Below are 20,675 nucleotides of genomic sequence, written 5' to 3' on the forward strand. Positions count from 1 at the left end.
GTGGTGCAATGCTATGGCTTGAGGAACGAGCAAGGAGAGATCGAATTTCAAATCCAAAATTCTCACTCTGCTGCATGCAAGGAAAAGTACAACTTCCAAAATTGAAAGACCCACCCCGAATTCTACTCAAGCTTTTGAGAAATGGAGATGGTAAGAGCAAACATTTTCTTGATTGTATAAGAGCATACAACATGATGTTTTCTTTTACATCTATGGGTGGAAAGGTGGATTCATCCATAAACAAGGGACGCGGACCTTATGTTTTTAGATTACATGGTCAGAATTACCACAGAATAGGAAGCTTACTACCAAAAACAGGATGTTCTCCAAAATTCTCTCAACTCTATATATATGATACTGAAAATGAGGTCTACAACCGAATGAATTCTTTCAGGTTTGTTACTATAATTATTTTTTAATAAAGATGCATCAATTACATGTTTACAACTAATAAGAGACTATTATAATGACATACAAATTCTCACTATTATTTATTTGTACATGCAGTTCAAGTGACAACAATAATTCATTAGATGCTGAGATTGTGGATGATCTAAAAAGTATGCTAGATGAATATAATCCCTTGGTGAAGGCTTTTAGAGTAGCAAGGGATCGATTTTGCTCCAATGACCAAGAAGCTATTAAGCTAAAGCTCATAGGAAGACGAGAAACTGATGGGAGAACATATAATCTCCCAACTTTGTCTGAAGTAGCTGCTCTTATAGTAGGGGACATTGGCAATTCAACAGAGGAAAGGGATATAATCATAGAGACACAAGATGGCCAATTAAAGCGTATAAGTGAGTTGCATCCGTCTTATCTTGCCCTTCAATATCCCCTATTGTTCCCATATGGAGAGGATGGATATAGGATTGGTATTAAACTAAGAGATGATACAAGCACCACATCATCTAGAAAAAGGTCAAAGTTAAGCATGAGAGAATTCTTTGCATTCAGAATCCAAGAACGAGAAGGAGAGGCTCCTACAATATTATGGTCTCGCAAGTTATTCCAACAATTTTGTGTCGATGCTTACACTATGATAGAATCTGAGAGATTGCATGTTATGTTCGAACTCATCAAAAAAATCTACGAGTAGATTCATACAAAAATCTTACACAATTTAGGACCACAAATAATCTTAATTCGTCTACTATAGGAAAGTATGTAGTGTTACCTTCATCATTTACCGGTTGTGCTAGATATATGGTTCAGAACTATCAAGATGCTATGGCCATTTGCAAATGGTATGGATATCCTTATTTATTTATCACTTTCACTTGTAATCCTAAATGGCCAGAAGTGATGAGATTCGTACAGCAAAGAGGTCTTAAACCTGAAGATCGACCAGATATTCTTTGTAGGATTTTCAAAATCAAACTCGATCACATGATCAGAGATTTAAAGGAAAATAAAGTATTTGGGGGAGTAAGAGCTGGTATATATTTATTGCTTACACTTTTGTTGATCTAATTTTTCTATGTTATATTTTTTATTGGAACCATTATTGATATTAATTCATTTTAAATTCATGCAGTGATCTATACGATTGAATTTCAAAAACGTGGCCTACCTCATGCTCATATTTTATTGTTCTTGAATCAAGAAGACAAGTTTCCTAATGCGGATGACATCGATAAAATCATCTCTGCAGAAATACCGAGTGAGGAAACACACCCTGAATTGTATCAATTAGTTAAGGAAAGTATGATGCATGGCCCGTGTGGTTCATCGAATATGAGTTCACCATGTATGAAAGATGGTAAATGTTCAAAGCATTTTCCCAAGAAATACAATGAGAGAACGAGTGTTGATGATGATGGCTATCCTTTGTATAGGAGAAGAGATAATGGGAGAACAGTAGAAAAGAATGGAGTACTTCTAGATAATAGATTTGTCGTTCCATATAATTTTCATCTCCTTTTGAAGTACCAAGCTCACATCAATGTCGAGTGGTGCAATCAATCTAGATCGATCAAATATTTGTTTAAATATATAAACAAGGGACACGATCGAGTAACTGCGGCATTGTACCAAGGAGTCGGCAATGATGAGAATAACCAACAAAATGATGAGATCAAGGCGTATTATGATTGTAGGTATGGTCTACAAGTAAAGATTTTATTGTTCCTAATTTTATACTTAGTATGTACATATAGTAGTATCGTAGTGGTACAATAGTAGTTTGATTTTTCTTCTTTTTCTTTTTATATATATATGGATTAACCAAATAATGGCTGTGATTTAAAGCTACAAGCCTACATGCCTACATGTCTCAATTAACTATCTATATATAGATATATATTGAATAGTACTCAGTAAGTTATCTAATTTTTTTAAATGCACTTTTATACATACTATTTCATGATATCGTTCAAGGACAATTTTTATATAATTGTTATTTAAGAAATTATAATTACCTTTTTATATATCTATGATCAATAAATAGGTACATTTCTCCATGTGAAGCAATTTGGAGAATATTTGGATTTGATATTCATTACAGAAGTCCTCCCGTTGAAAGATTGAGTTTCCATCTTGAAGGCGAACAGAGCGTTATATTTGAAGATGATGAACCAATTGATTCAATTGCAAATAAACCGGGGATTGATCGTTCAATGTTCTTAGCTTGGATGGAATGCAATAAAAGGGATGATTTAGCTAGACAATTAACATATGTTGAGTTTCCAACCAAGTTTGTGTGGAAACCACAACTAAAGCAATGGCAGCGAAGAAAACAAGGTTTTTCCATTGGACGAATATATCATGTCCCTCCTGGCTGCGGAGAAATATATTATCTGAGGATATTGTTGAATATAGTTAAAGGTCCAACATGTTATGATGATATAAGGACTGTCAATGGTATTGTGTATCCTTCATTCAAAGAGGCATGCTATCAATTGGGGTTATTAGATGATGACAATGAATACATAGATGGTATTACAGAGGCAAGCTTTTGGGGGTCTTCACAATATTTGAGAACTCTTTTTGTGACCCTATTATTATCAGGAAGTTTATCTAGACCGGAACATGTGTGGGAGCAGACCTGACAATTTCTTGCAGAGGATATTCTTTATAAACAAAGATCAATACTTCAAATTCCAGGTAGCAAATAAACTACTTTTTTTGTAAAATTTAAACATATTAAGTGTTTTATATAAATGTAGAATGTGCTGCTATAACCAAATTAACTAATGATAATTGTTACAATTAGTTATTAGAAGCTAACTTATATTAATTTCTTATGTATGTCTATTAGACTTGGAGCTGAATGAAGAACAATTAAAGAATTACACTTTAGTAGAGATAGAGAAGATGTTACAAAGCAGTGGTCGGAGTCTTAAACAATATTCTCCAATGCCTTTTCCTGATCAAGTATTAGTCAGAGAGGGTCTAAACAAACTTATACAAGATGAGCTTCGTTATGATATAGCAACCATGGATAAAGATCACAAGAATATGCTTTCAAGCCTTACTAACGAACAAAGAGCAGTTTATGATGAGATAATGGATTCTCTTAATGGAGGTAAAGGTGGCATATTCTTCATTTATGGATATGGTGGCACTGGAAAAACTTTTATATGGAAAACTCTTTCAGCCGGTATTCGAAGCCAAGGGGAGATTGTTCTTAATGTCGCTTCAAGTGGTATTGCATCTCTTCTTCTACCTGGAGGTAGAACTGCTCATTCTAGATTTGCAATACCTATTAATGTGAATGAAGATACAACATGCGATATTAAGCAAGGCACTCCCTTAGCCGAGCTTTTAATCAAGACAAAGCTTATAATATGGGATGAAGCACCAATGGTTCACATGTATGTTATAATATTTCATGTACGATTTTAACTCTTATAAGTAAAAAAATAACAAATATTGCTCAAAAAAATAAATAAATAAATAACAAGTTATCTTTGTATTCCTAACTGAATAATAGTTACAAAGTGGTATGATGATTTAATTAATTTTTAATTAATGATTGAATAAATATAGTGCTGTTTGATAGTTAGAAAATATTCCCACGTGTTAAAATAAAACTATAATGTTAACTTAGCTTTTAATTTATAGGTGCAAAATAATTTGAATAAAATGTGTTTATTAATATTATTACTTGATTATAGCATGTTACGGCTAACTTGCATATGTATGATGTAATCATTGTCAAATTCAAGATATTGGTTTAAGCTTCGTAAATCACTCCGATTAATCCTAAATTTTTAATAAATGATTTATTTTTCACTTAACAATATAAAGTGATAAGAATGCTACGTGATGATAATGCTAAGTGATAAGCTAAGAATGCTAACTATATTTGACTACACAAATATTATCATATTAGTTGTTTGACTTCAATTTTTTTTTTCCGGCTAAATCATTAATACGTAGTATGAGCAGGAAGTAAACTGATTATTAACAAGTTGTGAATTAAGTTGCTAAATTTTCTTTTGTACATTTATTTAATTTAACAATTGTGTTTTAGATATTGTTTTGAAGCTTTGGATAAGAGTTTGAGAGATATTCTAAGATTTTCAAATGGACAAAGTTCAGAACAACCTTTCAGTGGAAAAACAGTTGTCCTTGGAGGTGATTTCCGGCAAATTTTACCTGTTATCCCTAAAGGAAGTCGGCAAGATATTGTTTTATCAACCATCAATTCATCTTATTTATGGAGTTCATGTAAAGTACTAAAGCTGACAAAAAATATGTGACTTCAGATCGGAAGTTCTGATATGGCTTCAGATGAGATAAGAGAATTTTCTGAGTGGATTTTGAGGATAGGAGATGGTATAGAGGGGGGTCCAAATGATGGTGAAGCAAATATAGAGATCCCAAGCGATATATTAATAAAAGATGACTCAATAGATCCTATTACAGCAATTATAGATGATGTTTATCCTTTTATATTGCAAAACTCGGAAGATCCAAATTATTTCAGAGAGAGGGCCATTCTTGCTCCCACCCATGATTGTGTAGAGAATATCAATGAACATTTGTTGTATTTGGTTCCTGGAGAAGAAAGGATATATTTAAGTTCAGATAGTATTTGCAAAACAGATAGAAATATGCAAAATAATGAAGAATTATATTCATCTGATTACTTAAACAACATCAAATGTTCTGGCTTGCCGAATCACATCCTTAAGTTGAAGATTGGTGTTCCTGTTATGCTACTCAGAAACATAGACCAACCCTCTGGTTTATGTAATGGAACTCGATTAATTATAACACAATTGGGCAACCATATCATTGAGGCAAAAATTATATCGGGAAGCAACATTGGGCATAAAGTTTTTATTCCTCGCATGATCTTAAGTCCATCTGACATAACATTGCCATTCAAATTTCAACGAAGGCAATATCCATTGGTGGTATGTTTTGCAATGACTATTAACAAAAGCCAAGGTCAGTCTCTTTCAAATGTAGGCTTATATCTTCCGAGACCAGTTTTTAGTCATGGCCAGCTTTATGTAGCAATATCAAGGGTAACAAGGAGAAGTGGTTTGAAAATTTTGATATGTGATAAAGAAGGTCAGATTTACAGCACTACAAGTAATGTAGTATTCAAAGAAGTATTTCAAAGTTTGGCATAACAGGTACATTACTTCTCATAACTTACAACAAAATATTATTGTAATATGAACTCTCTCTTTTTCTTTTATATCCTTTTTATTTATTTATTTTAATTTTTTTTTGTAGGGATATCAGCTATTAGGTACTCGGCCAACTACATAACACCCATTGATATTGTGACTAATAAATTCAGGATCAATCAATAATCATAATATTTTTATTTTTGTATTTCATTTTATATTATTTTTGTATATTTATTGAGATTCATCTTATGGTATATCACATTAATATGTTTTTTTCTAAGTTTTTTTTTTACTTCCCATTATTATGTTAAGTATGTAACTTTTCTAATAAGCGAATGTTGCCACTACTGTATAACCGTGCATGGCACGGGTTTTGAACTAGTACTATATACTAAAGTAATCACCGGATAGGACACTTGGCATAATTTTGTGAAATTTTTTTCCTCTAAACTATTTTTTTTAAAAAAAATTCTTTTAATAAATTTTATTTATATATATATATATGTATATATATATATATATATGTATATATATATATATGTATATATATATATATGTATATATATATATATGTATATATATATATATGTATATATTTGTAACACATAAGAATTTAAAGGATAGACATTAATAAATTTAAATTTCAAAAAAAAAAAAAAAGTGTTATTGAATTTCAATTAAATGTATTTCAATTGATTATTATTATTAGGAAAACTATTTAGTGACTACAAAGAAATTGTATTTAATGGAATTATTTTCAATCTTGACCATTAATTTTTAATTGACCAATCTTGTCCGTCCATCCTATAGACTTTCAATATTATTTAATTATAAAATAAACATGAAAAAAAAAACTGTTTTTTTCCCAGTTTTTTCAAAGAAAAAAAAAAACTATTGTCATCCACCACACCATTGTTAATGCATGCTACTTACCACGGCATTGCCCATTGCTTTTGTAGTTTATTTTTAACCTTCAAATTGAACAAGTATGCTGATATGTAATCTTAAATCTAGCTCTTGATTGTTATGTTATTAACCGTCAACAACTCAACATATGAGTCTCTTAATTTTTCCGATTCTTCCATCAAATTAAATTCATATACAATGAACCATCTTCTTACCCATAAAAACAAAACCATGAAAATAAAAATGGAAGGTGATGGAAGAAGGTCTCATATCATCATCTTTTTTCCACCTACACAGCTACACTAGTCTCATATAATTTATATAGGACATAACTACTACTCTCCATAAATCTTGCTGGTCAAATTAAATTATCAATGTCTATGTGATATTTTTCCTTAGATTGATGAGCGAATATGAGTTTCATGTTAAGTGGTTGATTGGTAGTTCATAATTTGCAGAGAATTATTCATCGTTACAGAGTAGTTTATTTTTGGGAAAAAACAGTTATGACTTCAAACAATTTTATTTTTTAGGTATTTTTTTTTATCAACTTAATCAACGGTACTTAAGTATATATTGACAATCAAAGGTATAGATTTCATTGTTGTAGTGGCTACAATTTTATTGTAGCCATTGCAAAACTGTCCATTATTATTATTAATAAATCATACTTTATAAATCGTACATTGTATGGGGTCAAAACTAATTAGTAATATTGACAAATAGTTATTATTATTATTTTTTTTTTTGGCACAATGTACTTTTAAATACTTGATACTCCGTAGTATTTTAAATTGTAAGCATTATGCATAGATAATCTACCTACCCCATAAAAGTAATATCATATTTTATGTCCATTGACCGTACCGATGGATAAACATTTGAATATTTCATTCTATGTTAAAAGTTAAATCTTAAACCAATCTTTATATAAAAACAAACCAAACACCTAAAATTTTTTTTAGAGGAACAACATTATTAACTTAAATCCATCTATAGACTTGTCATGGAGTTTGGATCTCAAAGTATAACAACTCCTCACGTCCTAATCTTCCCCTTGCCAATGCAAGGCCCAGTCAACTCAATGCTAAAGCTAGCCGAACTTCTCATCCTTTCAACAAATGACATTCATGTCACCTTCCTCACCACCGATGTGGTCTACCACCACCTCCTCCTCTCGGCTCGTGCACACGAACGTTTTGATCACAACCCGCGATTCTCCTTCTGTACCTTCTCGGATGGCCTCCCAGAGGACCATCCTCGCGGTGGCCATAAGTTCTTGGAGATGTTGGATGCCGTTATAGATGTTAGCCAACCAATAGTCAAGGATTTGGTGTCATCATCAAATATCACCAAAGTGACAAGTATAGTGTCTGATGGATTATTTAGTTTTTCTTTGGATGTTGGAAATGAAAGTGGAATACCAGTTTTTTACTTTGAGACAATGAGCCCTTGCTGCCTTTGGGTTTATCTTTGTCTTCCCATGTTAGTTCAACATGGAAAGCTGCCATTTACTAGAGGTATGAGGTTATTTACTTTAGTTTATATGGATGTTAAACTGACATGCATATGGAAATAATATTTTTAGGTGGATTAATCTTTAGGTAAGAACTTGCGTTGTATTGTTCATTTATCAACTAATAATATGTGGTAGGTTCACACTATTATGCATGATACACATCTCAATACGGTCCAATTATACAGTATATTTAATTAATACACGCACATTAATTATTGCTATTAATAGGGGTGTAATGAGCTTTGACCAGTCGAGATCGTACTTTTCATGTTTGTGTTCATTTTATTTAGGTGAGTCTAAGTCTAGCTAGTATTTTTTTGTGATAACAGGACTAATTTATATACTAAATAAACGTTACTTTACAAAGTTGGTCAAAGGAGTATGAGCGTTGTTTATAAACAAGTTTGTTCATCACAAACATAAATAAGCTAAGTACATGATTTAAGTTATTCTTGAACTTAATTCACTATATAAATGAGTAAAGTTATGTTCATGTTCAGATCATTTTCATTTAGTTAAATTTGTTCAACCTCGCCTCATTTATTAGATAAACGAGTTTATTCACTCAAGGTTTAGTTAGTTTTTTTTTTTTTTTTTTTTTTTTTTTTTTATTTTTTTTATTGAGAGTCTAGGCTCGTTCATGCATACCCCTAGGGTGTGGGATGCAATCAAGCTCTCCCAATACCCCTAGTTAGCTATTAATAACATGATCTTAGTTGTTGGATTAGTGGTCGGCATTTATTTATTTATTTTGTATTTAATATTTTAGGTAATTAAGAGCAAGTTGAACAAGACTTAGAGAGTATTGACATTTATTAATATTTGAGCATCGTCATTAGAAAGAGGACCAATCCAACTTTATCTAGTTATATTACAATATGTATCAATGTATTTTAACCTCATTTTTTTAAAAAATTGCTACATTTGACTTTTCCCCTCTTCATACATGCATGTACATTAACTTTTTTTTTTTTTTTTTTTTTTTTTTGAAGCAAAACAAGTATTTTATTAGGTAATACACAATTGGATTAATCTTAAATATATGAATATTTTCAACTTATAAATTTTATAACTATTATAATTAGATAATTAAAAAATACTTCGTATATATTCAAAGTTATGCTTTGTCAAGTGTCAAAAACTAAATATTGCTTTATTAAATGAAAGGGAAAAATTTTCTTTTATTTAATTCTTATATGACATTTCAAAAAATAAAATATGAAGATATCTTTAGCCATGCACTAGCATAATCAACTAAAGAACAAAACCGCAGCAGTTTGCAAATTGCAATGGAGACACTTCTGAGTAAAATAGCATGAAACGTATTCGAAGTGTATTTCCAACTATATCAATAAATAATACTTCCTTTGTTTTATATATTAATATTTCAACAAGGATGAAATTACGAATCCCAAAGCACATTTTATATGCTAAATATAATTGTGTAAGAGTAAAAATTATAAAAAGTTGATATTGAGAAAGTATTTTATGAGACGAATTCAACGTGATCCCACATAACTATATTTTGTTTAACGTATAAATCATATTATATGGTCAAACGAGTGATGAATAGTGCAAAAAGTCCATTATTACAATATTAATAGAACGGATGAAGTATATAGATAAAAATTTTAAAAATTAATTTTGTTTTTTTTTTTTCTTTTTTTTTGGTAAGATGGACTTAATTAGAGCTCATCTAGGATTTTAGGCTTCTAAGGTAAGTCTCTTACCAAGTGTGCCAAACACTTTGTATGTAGAGAAATGGAACATGCAAAACTGTCAACTTGACATCAAATACTATAAATTAGAACCTAAGCATATATAACTACATGCTACGAGTATAAATTAGTTGTTCATTTCAAATCCCACATGGGAAGAAATAAGGAAAATAAAACTTTCTTATAACTGTTATAACTAGATGCATGAATTAGCATAAGTTTTTATTTTCATTTTTTTTTTGGAAAGATGTCCAAAAACAAATCTATTTGAGCTTTGGCTCATAGCGGACAATATGAGTTGTGATATGCATGCGGCCTAACATATTCTTACACTGTGTACGCCACAAAAACCGTATCACGTGTTAGGTCACCACAAATAATATTCTACCATTTATAAGTTGTTCATCTTTTATTTTTAGAGGCGGCTAAACCTTTTGTTATATATGATAAAGTCTTTAAAATGTTGCACACTATTTATTGTCATCGATTAGATTAGCAAAGTTGAGTATTTTCTATGTTTTGTGAGAAAGTTAACCAGTAAGATGTTACTTCTTATAGAGAACAGCGATTTGGATGCGCTAATAAACATCCAAGGCATGGATGATTACCTACGCCTCCGTGACCTTCCAGACTTCTGCCGAGCTCGTGATGTATCAGACCATGTTATGCTGCAGCGCGTTCTAGCAATGGTTAAACAAATTCAGTGTTCCCAGGGTATCATTGTCAACACATTTGAAGACTTGCATGCGCCTTTGCTTTCTTACATGCGCTCTCATTGTCCAAATTTACATATTTATACGATTGGACCGTTACATTTAAGCCTGACAAAAAGGTTGCATCAGCCATTGGTATCTTCTTTTCATTCGAATAGTTTTTTGCACGAGGATAGAAGTTGTATGTCTTGGCTTGATGAAAAACCACCTAGATCGGTCATCTATTGTAGTTTCGGGAGCCAAGTATCAATCACGAAAGAGCAACTTGTGGAGTTTTGGCATGGTTTGGTTAATAGCGGAGTTTTGTTCTTGTGGATTAAAAGACCAGGGTCTGTTATTGGCATGGACGACGAGGATAATTTCGAAATGATGGAAAATGAAAAGCTAATAAATAGAGAGGTAATCGAAGGTATAAAGAAAAGAGGGTGTATTATGAGTTGGGCACCACAAGTTGAGGTCCTAAGCCATCCGGCTATTGGAGGGTTTTTGACTCAGTGGATGGAACTCGACAATGGAAAGTGTTGTTGCCGGATTGCCTATGGTTTGTTGGCCTCACTACGTTGATCAACTCGTGATTAGTAGAATTGTATCCGAAATTTGGAAGATTGGGGTTGATATTAAAGATAGTTGCGATCGAGCCAACATTAAAAAGATGGTGAAAGAATTAATGCATTTGAGGAAGGATGAATTTATGAAAAATTCGAGTTATTTAGCTGATTTGGCATCAAAGTCTGTCAATGTAGGTGGATCTTCCTATGGATCTCTGGAGAGTTTAATCAACGACATAAGATCTGAACCATAACACTGAATCTTCCAATAAAAGCATAGCGCTAGGGTTCTGATGGTGGGGGGAGGGGCGATTGGGGGTTTAATGCAGTGGGGAGGCTATTATTAGGGATTTTGGGCGGTTTTAGGTAGGAGGGTATTTTGGCCGATACGGGAGCAGAGGTCCTGATTGCCGCGGTGGTGGTACAGAAGGTGGTTCATTGGCGGAGGCTAGGCGACTGTTTTTTTTTTAGTAAGTTTTCCTCTTTTATTTCAATTTTTTTTCAATCAATCACGTATATTGTAACACGTGTCACCTTAATCTATTTTTTTCAATTTTTTAGTAAGAATATTGTTGGATGATTCTCAATTTATATTTTGAAAATATATATTAATGGTCAAGGTAATATATGTTGAAAGTAAATATGGATGAAGCCCCTATTTGTCATTTTGATAAATAAAATTTGTTCACCAAATGGAAAAACAGGTGATTAGATGAACAAAAAAATTCAATCGGCATGACATTTTTGTAATTGTTCAACAATTGTGGGATCCATTTTTCATAAAAAGTTGATTTATTAATTACACTTATTGATCATCATAAAGTTTTATATGCGGCTGGCTGCACTGTTCGGCCAGCCACAATTTTTTTAATTTTCTCTCTCCTCTCCTCTCCTCCCCTCCCCTCCATTTTCTCTTCCCAACTTTCTCTCTCTAACCATCAATGGCCGAGCTAGGTTTTCCGTCGCCGTCATGTTCGTCGTCTTCGTCCAGATCTCCTCGAAGCTCCAAGTGAGATCGTCGTCACCGTCTTTGTTTTGTCATCGTCGAAGCTCCTCAAACTCCAAACCAACCCAAACCTCCGTCGTCGTCGTCTTCATCTTTACCGGCAAAATCAGCCAAATCGACCTCCACCTCCGTCGTCGTCCTCTCCTCTATTTTCTCTTCCTAACTTTCTCTCTCTTCCTTTCACTTTCACTCTGCAAATATCCTTTTGTTCGAAGAAAAATGGGAGAAATCGTTGCTGGTGGAGTCGAGCAACTGCAAAATCTCAGTTCTAGCGATTGTCTTCATTATTTTTAAGCATGTCAAAGATAATGTTCATGGATTCATTCTTCTTGATCCGGTATTTTGTTTATTGATCTTATCTACTGTTAATTGCTTGTTTTGTTGAAGAATTTTGATGCTCATTTTTCCATAATTTTCATTTTTTGGCTGCCTTTTGTATTAGATGTTTGAATTTGAGTGCTACAGGCAGGTGGCGTGGGTTAGAGGTAGGTGGCGTGGGGGGTTACTAGGGGTTACTTGAGGGGTTACTAGGTCCGGTCAGGGGTTACTTGGTCCAATAAGGGGTTACTTAGTCATGGGTTACTTGGTTCGGTCAGGGGTTACTAGGTCCGGTCAGGGGTTACCAGGTGGGTCAGGGGCTACTTGGTTGGAGGGCTTACTAGGTTGGTGGGGTTACTTTGTCATTTGCTAATTTGGCACCCTGCCACATAGAAACGTGCTGATTGATCATAATTAGAGGTGTCAAAATCACACCCGATCCGACCAGATCTGATCCGAAATCGACCTGAAAAATATGCGATTTAGATTTTGACTTGTGTGGACACAATAATTATGACTCAGTTTTAAAAATTGACCCAATCCAACCCGACCTCATCATACTTGATCCAAACATCCCAATTGATACCTCTAATCATGATGCACTTATCATAACTCCTAAGATATCATCTTCTGTCAACGTGATAAATGATCATGTGTTATGAACGTGTCATTGTGTCAACGTTATAAATGATCATGTGTTATGAACCTATCGGTCACGATTCACTTATATCATAAGACATCATCTTCTTTTTAATAAATTAAATGACTTGAATTTGTCTATCTTACAACTTGATAGCTTTACTATGAAGGTTTACTCTAGTGTTCCTGATCTAAAAATATTAGTTTGTTTTGAATCATTCAAAAGAATTACGCAATCATAACGTGCAACACATTAGACGATATAATAATCGTCGCCTTGGATTTATAGTTGATCTTCAAGCAATTTTGACCAAGCAGAATTCGTTTATAAATTCTTAGTAGCTATTGAATATTTGTAATGGCTTTAATAACCACAATAAACATTAAATTCATCTCTGAAGACATTGTCAAACCTTCATCCCCAACACCTAACCATCTTCGATCTCTACAAGCCTCGTTGTTTGATCATGTAAACGCGTCTGTCCTTATGCCCCGTATCTACTTCTTTTACTCTCAAAAACATAATACCAAGATTAGTACTAATGATGTCTTGGATCGACTCATCCACTAGCAGGACGCGCTCTAGATGCTAATTCCATAAGTTGTAATGATGAGGGTGTGCCCTATTTGCAAGCTGAGGTGGATAAGCCATTGATAGATGTAGCTTACAAGGCCGAGATCTCTGAGCTTGATAAATTGTTACCCCCTTATGGCCAAGAAGGGTTTACGGCCTTGTTGTTAGCCATACAAGTCAATGTATTTGCCTGCGGCGGTCTTGCCATTGGGGTGAAGATGAGTCATGCTATTTCCGATGCCTTCTCGTTAGTGATGTTTGTCAAAACTTGGGCATTTATGGCCAATGTTAATAACAAATATCATCATAATCTTTGTGGCCGCCCTTATTTCGATATATGGAAACTTTTTCCACCTTCGACACCAAAATTCGAAAATATGGATGATTTTACCAACCAAAATGCTAATCTTATCAAGGATAGACCGGTTACAAAATGGTTCATGTTTAGCAAAGAAAAGTTACATGCCCTTCGGTCCAAACTATTTTCCGAAACTAACACAAGTTATCGGCTTTCCCTCCCTATGGTTTTATCGGCCTTCGTTTGGAGCAGGATCAAGTTATCTTGTTACAATAGTGTCGATAGTAAACCTTTCGAAGTTTATCATGCGGTTAATCTACGCCCTCGAGTGAGTCTGCCTGATGATCAATCGTATTACTTTGGTAACATGGTTGTAAATGCTATAATAAAGTTGTGTACGACGATCAATGATAAAAACATTTCAAATTGTCAACGCGACTTCTTAAACAAAATGAACGAGTCCATAGGAAAAGTAATAAACAATGATGAGTTCATTAGAGAGATTCAAGATGGTAAAGAGGACTTGAAGTTTATAGCACAACACTATGAAAGGGTGAGCAAAGGAGAGATCGTTGCACTCGGGTTCAGCAATTTACGGAGTTTGCAGGTCTATGAAGCTGATTTTGGTTGGGGGAAGCCAATTTGGGTTACATCGGCAACATTAATGTTCAAGAATTTGGTCGTATTAATCCCAGATGGTCCATCATCCAATAATATTGTAGTTTATATAAACTTAAAACTTAAGTAGCGAAGATATGACAAAACTCGAAAATGATAAAGAGTTTATCGCGGTGGTGTCCAAGGCACCTCATGCTACCACCGCTCTAATAGTCTAAGAACGCGATTTCATACAGCTAGTTTATGGTCCGTTTTTTCTTTTTTTTTTTTTTTTTTTTTGTCCAATTAATTATTTTTTTGATTTATTGTATCATATTTGTAAGCGAGATTATTTCAACTGTATTTGTTTTTGCAAGTTGAAGTTACTGCTAACTATCTTTCATATCAATTAAAAAAAATAGTGTACGGTTGGCTAAGTGACTACTTGTAAATAATAACTAGTGTGTAGCCCGTACGTTACAGCGGGTCGCTACTTTATTTATTTCTTGTAATCATATGTATTTGATATTTATAATGTCCTTTTTTTTCCTTTATTTTAGTAGACCTTGTAATTATCAATTATATACATTTATTTTCATGTTTATAACATAGTTGATAGTTGACTTAGATGGTTAAATAACCATCTTTCTTATAAGAGGTTGGGTATTCAAATCCCCTTAATCATCATCTTATATGAAGCTATAATGATTCAGGTTGATTGAGTAGCGATGATGTGGCATAATGAGATATGGAGTAGGTGACGTGGCGTGATCTACGTGGCACAGAGACATTCTTAGTAATGAGTAATGAATACTATTATATGTAATTCTAATTTTTTTTATTGGTTTTTGTTTAAAAAAAATATTGTTTGATTTTTTTTTTTTTTTTATGTAGTTCAAATTTATTTTTTTAATTTTTGGAGATTTTTTCTGTGTACCCCACGGTTTTATAAAATATATTGTGTATCCTTGAAAACTTTCAAATGCACCATATACCCATGAGGTTTGTGAATAAATGCACCAAATACCCTAATCATCTAACAAATGCACATATCATTGACTTACCAAATTAAAATCATATCCACATACTGATGACTCACTTTTAGTACTTTATATTTATACAATAAAACCACCTAAAAACATAAATTATATCAAAATTTAAACTCTACTCCCTCCGTTTTTAAATACTTGCTCCACTTTCCTTTTTCAGCCGTTTTTAAATACTTGCTCCATTTCCTTATTTGGAAAGCTTTTATAATATTTAATTCATTTCTCTTACCTAGTGGACCCTACCTAAATCATATTTTATTAATTTCATATTCTTTCTCCTCCAATTCACTTCACTACATTTGCTTTTTACAATTTTTTATTCTTCCACCTACCCCACTACCTCCATATTTTATTATTTTCTCCAATTTCTCCTAAAACTCCGCGCATGGAGAAATGGAGCAAGTATTTAATAACAAAGGGAGTATCAATCATTCGAAATCCTAAACTTTTGGGTTATTGGAATTTGATTTATTAATTAAGTTTACTTTATAATTAAATGATTTAGCATTATAGCAACATTAAACTATAATAATTTAATAGAGTTTGATGCTTAGGGGTCTCAATTTGACAAAATTATCATTTATTGTGAGTCTAAGGGTATTTGGTGCAAGTTTTTACAAACATCAAGGTACACGGTGTATTTAAAAAGTTTCTGCGGTACACCGTGCATACTGTAAAACCTCAAGGTCATATTGAACAATTTTCCTTAATTTTTTAAAATATTCTTATAAATTAATTTATGAATTATCACAAATTCTTATATTTTCAAAATATCAACTTTTTTATTATATTTATAATTTTTGCTTATTGAAAATTAAATTTATTAATGGTTGATTTGTACATTGACAAACATAATTAATGAAATGTGTCAAGACTATCAACTAAAAAAAAAAATAAAAAAAAAGGAAGAATTACTTGATTTGTCAACTAATAACGTATTGATCACGATGCACTTATCATTACATCATCTTCTGTTTAATAAAATAAATGACTTGAATTTATCTTACAACAATTGCTATCTTTAACATGAAACTTTAATCAATTGTTCCTAATCTTAAAATATTACTATAGTTTATACAATTAAGTTTATTTTGAATCATTTAAAAGATTATTGTTAAAGAATAGACCTGTCAAGTATCACCACATGTAATTTTCTCACATTGATAGAAGAAAACATAATTGATCACTTTATAAGGCCAAGGGGCTACTCCTCGTATTATCATATGTTTTTGGGATTGAAGCTCCTTTGAACTTGTGAAGTGGATTCTCTATCTAGATTTGTGGATGCAGCCCAAACCCGTATTTAACAATTATGCAATTATAACGTGCTAACACATTTGACAATGTAATCTTCGCTAGAATATGTTATAAATTCTTAACTGCTATTGAAAATTATTAATGGCTTTAATAACCACAATAAACATTAATTTCATCTCTAAAGACATTGTCAAACCTTCGTCCCCAACACCTAACCATCTTTGATTTTTTCGAGCCTTGGTACTAATGATGTCTTGGATCGACTCAAAGGATCCCTTCCCTACACACTATCCGTTTTCTATCCACTAGCTCTAGATGCTAATTCCATAAGCTGTAATGACGAGGGTGTGCCCTATGTGCAAGCTGAGTTTGATAAGCCATTGACAGATGTAGCTTGATAAATTAGTATCCCCTTATGGCCAAGAAGGGTATACGACCTTGTTGTTAGCCATCCAAGCCAATATTTTTGCCTGCGGTGGTCTTGCCATTGGGGTGAAGATGAGCCATGCCATTTCCGATGCCTTGTCGTTGGTGATGTTTGTTAAACTTGATTGGGCATCTATGGCCGATGGTAATAAACTAATAACCAATATCATCACAATCTTTGTGGCCGTCCTTATTTCGATATGTATGGAAACTTTTTCCACCTTCAACACCGAAATTCGAAAATATGGATTATTTTACCAACCAAAATGCTAATACGTGTTGGAATATTTACTTCAAATTGTTAGTGGTTAGTTAACTCCTAATGTATAGGAATATGCTCTACTAAGTATTAGTTTGTGTTAGTGGAGTCATAATAGTAGTGGGTTAGTTTAGTGGGTTAATGTTAGCATGTTTAATGGTCATGGGATCAAGTTCCTTAATTATAGCTTAGTTATTTGCACTATATATATGGTGTTATGTACTACTTTTCTTAATGGATTGAATACAACTTTTATTATTCTTTCTCTTCTCTCATCTCTATTTATTATTTCAACAATACCTAGACCGGTTACAAGGTGGTTCATGTTTACTGAAGAAAAGTTACAAGACGGTACAAACTATTTTCCAAAACTAACACGAGTACTTATAACAACGATTTTCTATGTGACAATAAGGTTAGACTCCCTTCCCTCCCTATGGTATTATCGGACTTCATTTGGAGCAGGATCAAGTTATGTTGTCACAATAGTGTCAATAGTATACCTTTGGAAGTGTATCATTCTGTTAATCTTCGCCCTCGAGTGAGTCCACTTGATGATCAATCGTATTACTTTGGTAACATGGTCGTAAATGCCATAATTAAGTTGTGTACGGTGATCAATGATTAAAACTTATCAAGTTGTGAACGTGACTTCTTCAACCAAATGAGCAAGTCCATAGGAAAAGTAATAAACATTGATGAGTTCATACGAGAGATGCAAGATGGCAAAGACGACTTGAAGTTTATAACACAACACTTCGAAAGGGAGAGCAAAGGAGAGATCGTTGCTGCGTTGCACTCGGGTTCAGCAATATACGGAGCTTGCCGGTGTATGAAGTTGATTTTGGGTGTGGGAAGCCGATTTGGGTTACATCGGCAACACTAAAATACAAGAATTTAGTCATATTAATCCCTGATGGTCCATCGTCCAATAATATTGTAGCTTATATCAATTTGAGTAGCGAGGATATGGCTAAACTTGAAAATGATGAAGAATTTACTTCGCTCGTGTCCAAGGCAACTAATGCTACCAGCAAGCTCTAAAAACTCGTTTTCTTACTTTTCATGGTTATTTATTTTTTGACATCTGTAGTTATTTATTTGGATTCAAGGTAAATAATACAAATTTTGAGCGGTGCGCTAAAAATAAGTCAATCTATTAATTATTTCTAGATAATACAAACTTTTAGAGATACCTGCTTTAAACAAGTTATTTTACCTACAACTTATTTGGCCGGTTAATTTTTTTTATTTATCTTATAAAGCTGTTTAATAGTTGATAAATAACTATGTCACGTGTTCCATATAACCTGTTCATGAAGTAACTAATCGGTTTTAACTTGTTTAAAGCGAATACCCTCAAAGTTTGTATTATTTAAATTAATTAAAAGATTGACTTGTTTTTGGTGGACTGCTGAAACTTTTTACTTCTTCCGTGTTTTTTAAGTGTTACAGTTTTACAGGTACATAATTTTAGACAACTTAATGACTTAAATAAAATAAGAGGTAAGTGGGGTAATTAGAGTATTAAAAAATTGTAAAAGAAAGATAGTGTGGTTGATAGTTTATTGAAAAGTAATGAATGTGAGAGGAAAGATATAATAAAAAAATAGTAGTGGATTTACGACCATTAAATAGTAATTGCGACCGTCAACCGTCGCAACTCACCGGTCATAATTTTATTGGTCACAAAAAAGAGAAATTACGACCACTTAGCGGTCGCTGATAATATTGCGACCGTTTTCTGTATTTTCAATGACCGTTTTCTTTATTGTCGTAATTAGATATTTACGATAGGTGCAACGGGCGCTATATTTTACAATTGCGACTGGCAGGGACGGTCGCAATATTCTAAAAATTGCGATAGGGGAGGGACGGTCGCAATATACTACAATTGCGACAGGGGAGGGACGGTCGCAATATTCTACAATTGTGATAGGCAGTGACGGTCGCAATTTTCTACAATTGCGACACATAGTGACGGTTGTAATTTTCTAACATTTGCGACAGGTAGGACGGTCGCAATCAAGACAATCGCAAAATTGAAAATAGAACGGTCGCTAAAGTCATGCAAATGGACGCAATTTTCATAATATTATCATTTGCATTTAGTATTAGACGATATCATCCTAACCTGAACCTATAACCTGTTATCGTATTACTTAAATTAAGAAATAATAAAAAATAAAAAATAAAATGCATAATTCATATTAATAAGTCCAATATTGAACAATACTTACAATAACAATGTTCAAGTTACTAATAATAATAATACTACTGTTTTAGTTAGTAATAATTTTATAAGCTAAATTTAAAAACTAAGCTAAGGCCTATATGAATTATACTAAGTAGTGGCCTATTTTCCTTCAAAAATAGATAAGGCCTATATGAACAATATAATACTAAGTTAAGGCCTATATTCCCCCAAAAAAAACTAAGGCTTATATTCCCCCCCAAAAAAAACTAAGGTCTATATGAACAATACTAAACTAAGAGCTATATGAACATATATAAACTACGACACCGGAGTCTGTTGAGCACCCCCACCACCACTCATGTCCGGGTCATCTTCCCTACGAAGCTGAAATGAAGGACCACCTGAACAGTTAGAGAACAAGTTCTGCAACATCGTCTCCATCATACGCTTACTCTAAAATGCCTCCTTTTCCCGCTCCTTTTTCAAGGCAACCTGCAATTGCGTAGCAAACTGTGCCTCTATCTGTGCCTGCATCTGCACTTTTGCCTCCTCTATTCGCTCGGCAACCTCGGCTTGCACACGTTCCTCCAACTGTGAAGCTATTGAAGGATTGTACGATTACAAGCCTTTCTCAGAATAGGGGCTGTAAAACAAAATAGCACTTGCACCTAGGCCCTTCACTACACCCTTTTTCCTACCACCAACTACCTCCCAGTATAGTTGGTTAAGGTCCGGTTGTGACCCTTGAGTGGAAGACTCATCAAGCTTCTTTAGGTAGGCATCCTGTAATCATGAAAAATCATATTCAGTATATTTATAACTATTATAGGTGGTAATTGCTTAAAAGTATTCATTTTCATGCAAATACAAGGCTACAAGGCCATAATTTGGGTATAATGGCTTGAATGAGCTTCTAACTTACCAATTTTCTTTTTTTTTTGCTATATTCTAAGATTTTATCGATCAAAAAACTCATATTCACCATATCTTATAGGTTTATAGGTTAAAATTGCTTAATAATAGACATTTTCATGCAAATACAAGGCTATAGGGTCATAAC

General features: G+C 33.1%; 4 pseudogenes; all 4 read left to right on the top strand.

The window, feature by feature from the left end:
* The first annotated feature begins 860 nt into the window (after window positions 1-860).
* On the top strand, window positions 861-5,974 carry LOC145587416 (uncharacterized; annotated as a pseudogene).
* Window positions 5,975-7,503: 1,529 nt separating this feature from the next.
* On the top strand, window positions 7,504-11,249 carry LOC145588500 (7-deoxyloganetic acid glucosyltransferase pseudogene; annotated as a pseudogene).
* Window positions 11,250-13,316: 2,067 nt separating this feature from the next.
* LOC145588502 (stemmadenine O-acetyltransferase-like) lies at window positions 13,317-14,666 on the top strand (annotated as a pseudogene).
* Window positions 14,667-16,874: 2,208 nt separating this feature from the next.
* Window positions 16,875-18,462, top strand: LOC145588503 (stemmadenine O-acetyltransferase-like; annotated as a pseudogene).
* The last annotated feature ends 2,213 nt before the right edge of the window (window positions 18,463-20,675 follow it).

This window comes from Chenopodium album, chromosome 17, assembly GCF_948465745.1.
Source record: "Chenopodium album chromosome 17, dcCheAlbu1.1, whole genome shotgun sequence".
Taxonomy (NCBI): domain Eukaryota; kingdom Viridiplantae; phylum Streptophyta; class Magnoliopsida; order Caryophyllales; family Amaranthaceae; genus Chenopodium; species Chenopodium album.